At 44.1% G+C, this 6,000-nt stretch overlaps 1 pseudogene; it reads right to left on the bottom strand.

The window, feature by feature from the left end:
- Window positions 1-4,081: 4,081 nt before the first annotated feature.
- Window positions 4,082-6,000, bottom strand: part of LOC135319711 (trafficking protein particle complex subunit 9-like) — a 53,273-nt pseudogene continuing 51,354 nt past the window's right edge.

The raw sequence follows: 6,000 nt of genomic DNA, 5'->3' as shown, positions 1-6,000 counted from the left end.
AGGAATAAAGCCAACTACAAAAGAATAATAAACAGAATATGGTAATCCAATCACAAAGGACAGTCATATGTGCTTAAGCATATTCAAGAAATCAAAATAACAATTAGTTCATTTGTGGTCTTATTATTATTGCTATTAATTTTAGATTCCTCATAAATGAAGTCATATGGCATTTTTCTTTCTCTTTTCACCCCACTTCACTTAGAATGACAGTCTTCAGGTCCATCCATGTTGCTGCAAATTGCATCTGTTATGGCTGAGTAGTATTCCATTGTAGATATGTATCACCTTGTCTTTATCCAGTCATGTGCTGATGGTCATTTGTGTTGTTTCCATGTTCTTTGTTCTATGTCCCTTCTGGCAACAATTACTGATTTTAAATATTTTCCACCTTAAAATCCTTCCTGAAGGAGACTTGGTAACAGGAATCAAAAACAGTTACAGCACAGGGTTGTGTGTGATGGGCCCTAGGGGCTTGGTAGGAAGGTTGGCAGAAAAGATTTCAGATGCTGATCAAATGATTCCTCCTCTTGTAGCCCTGCTGACCACCTCTCTCACGGCCTGCCCTACTAGTCTGACCAGTCCCTTCTGTGAATCCCACTGTATTGTGCACAAATTTTTTCCAATTGGTGTCATCCAGCAGGGACCTTAGGTGAGGCACCTAAGCTCCTTTGTTGGTTTCTTCCATCAGCCCTTAACTTCCTTGGGAGCCAGGACTGTCTCATTGCCCCAAGGATTCCTAATGCCTAGTGAGATGCCTGATACAGCTGGTACTTAACGAGCACATAAGTCAAATGGAAAAACCTGACCAAAGAAATGGCCCTCATTTTTCAGACATGCCTACTTGAGTACATAGGGTAAAATGACATGTTTTCTTGAATTTGCTGTCAAATACTTCAACAAAGGACAAGTAAAAGAACAAAGGTCTGAATAAAGGAAATATGGAAATGTTTGTGAATTCCTTAATCTGGGTGATGGGCTTATTGTACTATATTTATTGATGTATACTTAAGTTATTTTATAATTTTCTTATCATTAGCTGAATAGCAAGTATTAATACGTATTAATTGAAATCCTTTGAGCCGACCAAACTTACCCCACACAAAATCCTTAATGTCCTAGTAGTGTGTCTTACAGAAATCTTTTCCCATAAAGACAGGAAAAAAGGGAAAGACAGATCTGTGCAGTATTTCCATATTGTCCAAAGACCAAAGACCGACACAAAGAAGAGATTCTGAAAAAGATAAAGAGGCTGAAATCAATGTCCTGAAAACCTAGCCAAGAATTCTAAATGTCCCAACTTAACTAACCTCAGCACTGCCGCATCAAGAATGGGGCAAGTAGAACCTTGAGGATTTTTTTTTAAATAAATAAATAATGATCCAGCTCCTACCACAGGCAATTATGGTAAGAGTGAGTATAAGTTCTAACACCAACTAGTGTACAAATTATAATTTATACTTGATTCAAACTGCTTCTTCTATAAAATCTGAATCTTTTTATTCTTAAGACAGATTTGTGGCATATGACCTAGTGATAAAATTTTCAACTCGCTTGTATTCAAAAAGTTCACCAATGTGAGAGTTTATTACAACAACTATTGCTTTTTGGGAAACCCATGTGCCTTGTCACTCTCTTCCATAAGATTTCCTGTGGAAAATTCAATCCCTCATTCAGGAAGGGGCTGAGCAAACAGTCTGATAGAAAACCTTCATACACTGCAACACAAGAAAATGAAAATGACAGTGAGCAGCCCGTGAAGCCAGCAGACACACAGCGCACGGCTGTGTTCCCGCCATGACTTTCTGTAACCAGCAGGGAAAATGTGCATTTCAAGAAATAGACATAAACACTTTTCAGGACCTGAGCACATAATTTCCCTTTCAGGGTTTAGTGGGCTTCCATTTAATTCTTGAGAAGTGTTTAAAACAACAGAACAACAGCTGAGATATGGTTTAAAGTAACATTTGTCTTAGTGAAAATAAAGCCAGCTGATAGTTATCATTTTTACTTTATTTGATCTCACTCTCCTACTTTACCTCCCCAACCTCCTCCACAAAATGATGGTGAACGTCCCCTCCTGGGTCAGAAGGCTAAGTAGAAAGTACCAATCACATGGAGGTGTGCTTTGTTGTTTTATTTTTCAAAAGAAACATGTTTCATTCATGTGATTTAAAATTAAGATCAAGATACAAACTCTATTCAATGAATGGTAGCCAACACAAGTCGTCATAGCTGCTCATCAGGTTTGGCCCCACGTTACACACATTTACATGGACATGTGACATGTGCTGTCATGGGACATGGTGAGTGGGGACAGGGTCTCTGCTCTCACAGGGCACACAGCCTGGTGGGGGAGGCAGTGTTCAATCATTGCCTTTTTTTTTTAATGTACTTACAAATTATGGGAAATGCTATTTAAAAAGAACAAAGTGAGTCAATGAAAGTGAAAAATTCAAGGACAGTATTTAGGCTGAGGGAAGACAGGGAACCTCTTTGAAGAGCTGACACTCCACTGAGACCCAAAGGACAACTCCGGTGCTGCAGGTGAAGGGCAGGGACACATTGATAAAGGGCTGATATCCAGAATACACCAAAATCTCTTTAAACTCAACAAGAAGAATGAATAACCTGCTTAAAAAATGAGCAAAATGCCTCAACACACACCTCAACATAGAAGGAAACTAGATGCCAAAGAAATCTATGGAAACATGCTCCACAGCATCTGTCATCAAGGGGCTGCAGACTGAAACAGCGAGGTATCACTGCACACCTGTCAGAACTGCCAAAACTCAGAACACTGACAGCACCAAATGCTGGTGAGGATGTGGAGCGTCAGGAATTCTCTTGCATTGCTGGTGGGAATGAAAAATGGCCCAGATACTTTGGAAGGCGGTCTGGCAATTTTTTACAAAACTAAACGTACTCCTACCATATGATCTGGCAACTGTGCTCCTTGGTGTTTACTGAACAAAATGGAAAATTACGTCCACACACAAATCTGCATACAGATGTTAATAGCAGCTTTATTCATAATCACCAGAACTCAGAAACAACTAAGCTGTTCTTCAGTAGGTGAATGGATAAATAAACTGTGGTCCAGGCAGAAAATGGACTATTTATGATGTTAAAATGAAATGAGTTATCAAGGGATGGAAAGACATGGAGGAACCTTAAATGCATATTACTAAGTGAAAGAAGCCAATCTGGGAAGGTTCTGCAACTGTCTGATTCCAACTGTATGGTGTTCTGGGAAAGGCAAAACCACAGAGACTAAAAGATCAGTTACTGTCAGAGGCTAGAGGGGAAGGAGTAACGAATGAGGTGCAGCACGGAGCATTTTTAGGGTCACTAAGACAGACTACTCTGTATGATGCTGTGATGGTAGAAACGTGTCATTGTACATCTGTCCAAACCCACAGAGTGCACACCACCAAGTGTAAATCCTAGTGTCAAGTATGGGCTCTTGGTGATGATGACGTGTCAGTGTAGGTTCACCCATTGTCGCAAATGCACACTCAGGTACAGGCGTCAATAGTGAGGAGGCTGTGGGGACAAACTGCAGTTCATACACCCAATCCAGCCCCAGCCACTGCTGTGAATAAAGCTCTGTGGGTGTGTGGACTGTCCGGCTGCTCTGGCGTCTGAACAGCAGAGCTGAGCAGCTGCACCAGAGATCAGGAGGTTTGCAGATCCTGAAATATTGACTCCCAAGCCCTTGACAGAAAAAAGTCTGCTGTGTCCTGCTCTACACGAATCACAATTCACCCTGATGAGACAGGAGAGCAGGGCCCAAACAAGGCATGGTTAATGGGACTGAAGCAATGTTTTAGTTCCAAAACCTTTGTTGAAGTCCTGCAGAATCAGTGACAGACTGTAGCCAGGAAGCGTCTGCAGAAGGAGTCGGTAGCAGGCCTTCCCACCAGGCTCTGGGATGCCGGGGGCCACGCGCTGCACGGGGGCCACCCACTTGAAGAAGACGGACTTGCAGTGGAAGCCGATCAACTCATAGAGCTCGGAGAGGATGCTGCACTGCTGAATTCTCTCCTAGGAACGCTGAAGCACAGGGAGAAAAGCAACAAGCATCTGAACGAAACATGTAAGTGAAAAAAGACACGTAAAAAGTTTTCCCATAAAACAGAGACCTGATGACACAGGAAGGAAGAGGAAGGCTGAGTTCGTGCACTGATGGGACCGGATGCAGAAATGCAGGGAAGCAGCGCTATGCAGATGCTCCAGACCCCCTCCGGCCCCACCTATCCACGTTCATCCTGTCCTTTTCCTAGAAAGGCCTGTATTCCCTGAAACAGAGGAATCTGCTCCCTACACATGAGACGCAGAGAAAGGAAGGAGCAAAAGAAAGGGAAAGTGAAGGAACAACGTTTCATCTAGACCCTAGTATTTGGGCAGGACTTTCACCAAACACACATCTTCTCAAAGCACAGAGCACACAGTGAGAGGCTGACAGAGTGACTGCGACTTCTGCTCCTTAAGCACCAGCTACCTGCCAGCACTCTGCGCCCCTTACTGAATCATTACAATCATCTCAGAAACTATTACTACCCCGGCTCACAGGCAAGGAAATCTGAAACTCGGGGAGGAATTATTATCATCCTGGACAATGTCCCACGACCCAGAATTGTCAGAGCCTCCACAGACCCTGGACTAAAATTCTCCACTTCACCACGGGCCCGGAGCCTAAGGCTGAGGCCACGTCAGGTCTGCACGGGCCCAGAGCACGAGTATGTGGGACAAGGGATGGTCCCACTCGAAGTGCCAGGCCAAGGCCCTCAGAAACCTATGAAATGAAACCGAATCCCCAAACTCATTTCCAACACACTGCCCTGTCCGGGAGGACTGCTCGGCACATCTGGCTTATCACCTGTGCACAGGCTGTGCAAGGGGCCCAGACAGTGACGTGACGTCCCAGTGGAAGTGGCTCGGAGACCGCTTCATCACAGGACAGACTCTCCCGGCTTCCAACGTTAACTCTCCATTCCATTTTCAACTGGAAAGTAAGTTTAGACTTGTTTTCCTCTCCTAGAAACAAAGAGAGTGGTAATATCAGCAGGAAACTCAAGACTGAGGAAGAGTCTCCTGGCCATCTGGAAGGATAGGCCAGGGAGGGAACAGAGACAGGGATCAGAAAGACCCGTGTTCCAGTCCAAAGTCTGCACGTCACTCGCTTTGACAGTTTACTTATTAATACAGGTGAAAAAATCTAATTATGATTGTTGGGAAAACTAATTGAAATAACGTATGCCACTAGCATACGTCTAAAATCCTTCATGAGTGTCCCAGAAATGGAAGTGATCGTGGTTAGTTACTGTCTGCCAAATCTTGGGTGCTAAGCCCACATCAGCCAGCCAGAGATGTGCCAGAGAATGCCTCACCAGCTAGCAGCCTTCTCCAACTTGGAAACTCACAGTGTCTGAAGAACAGGCAGTGGTGGATGCTTTGGGACACTCTGGAGGTAGCACTCCAGTGATGACTTTAAAAAGCTGGGGAGAATTTAGGGGACCATACAGTTCAAATACAGAAAACACATTCCATGTCTGCCCACATTCATCTCTAGCCATGATGATTCAGAGAGGAAATACATATTCAAACGTACACCATTTTCCCACATAAGTGCATCAAAACAATTTGGAAAGAATGTAACTTTCTTCTCTACATCACACAGCGGGGATTACATGGTTTGTACTGAGAGCCCTACTTGTAAAACATCTGCTAACATAACTGGGTCCACTATCAGTCCATTCAAAGAGAAGGATGGAAAAGAACAAAACCAAGCTAATACGCTCCGGTCTTTGGTGGGTTAAAATTTCACAAAGGAGACGGACAGGTCATCAAGGAACCACCCTGCCGTGATCACGGAGCCGGGCAACGGGGTGGGCGGCAAGATGTATGACGCAGCCGCAGCTGTGCCCGCGCTTCTAGGCAGGTATCCAAAGTCACCTCGACATGGCATCCAATGCTTGTGCCCACGTCCTCATCACC

This window comes from Camelus dromedarius, chromosome 31 (assembly GCF_036321535.1).
Source record: "Camelus dromedarius isolate mCamDro1 chromosome 31, mCamDro1.pat, whole genome shotgun sequence".
Classification (NCBI taxonomy): Eukaryota; Metazoa; Chordata; class Mammalia; order Artiodactyla; family Camelidae; genus Camelus; species Camelus dromedarius.
The sequence above is the reverse complement of the archived record's forward strand: the minus strand, read 5'-3'. Positions and strand labels throughout refer to the sequence as shown.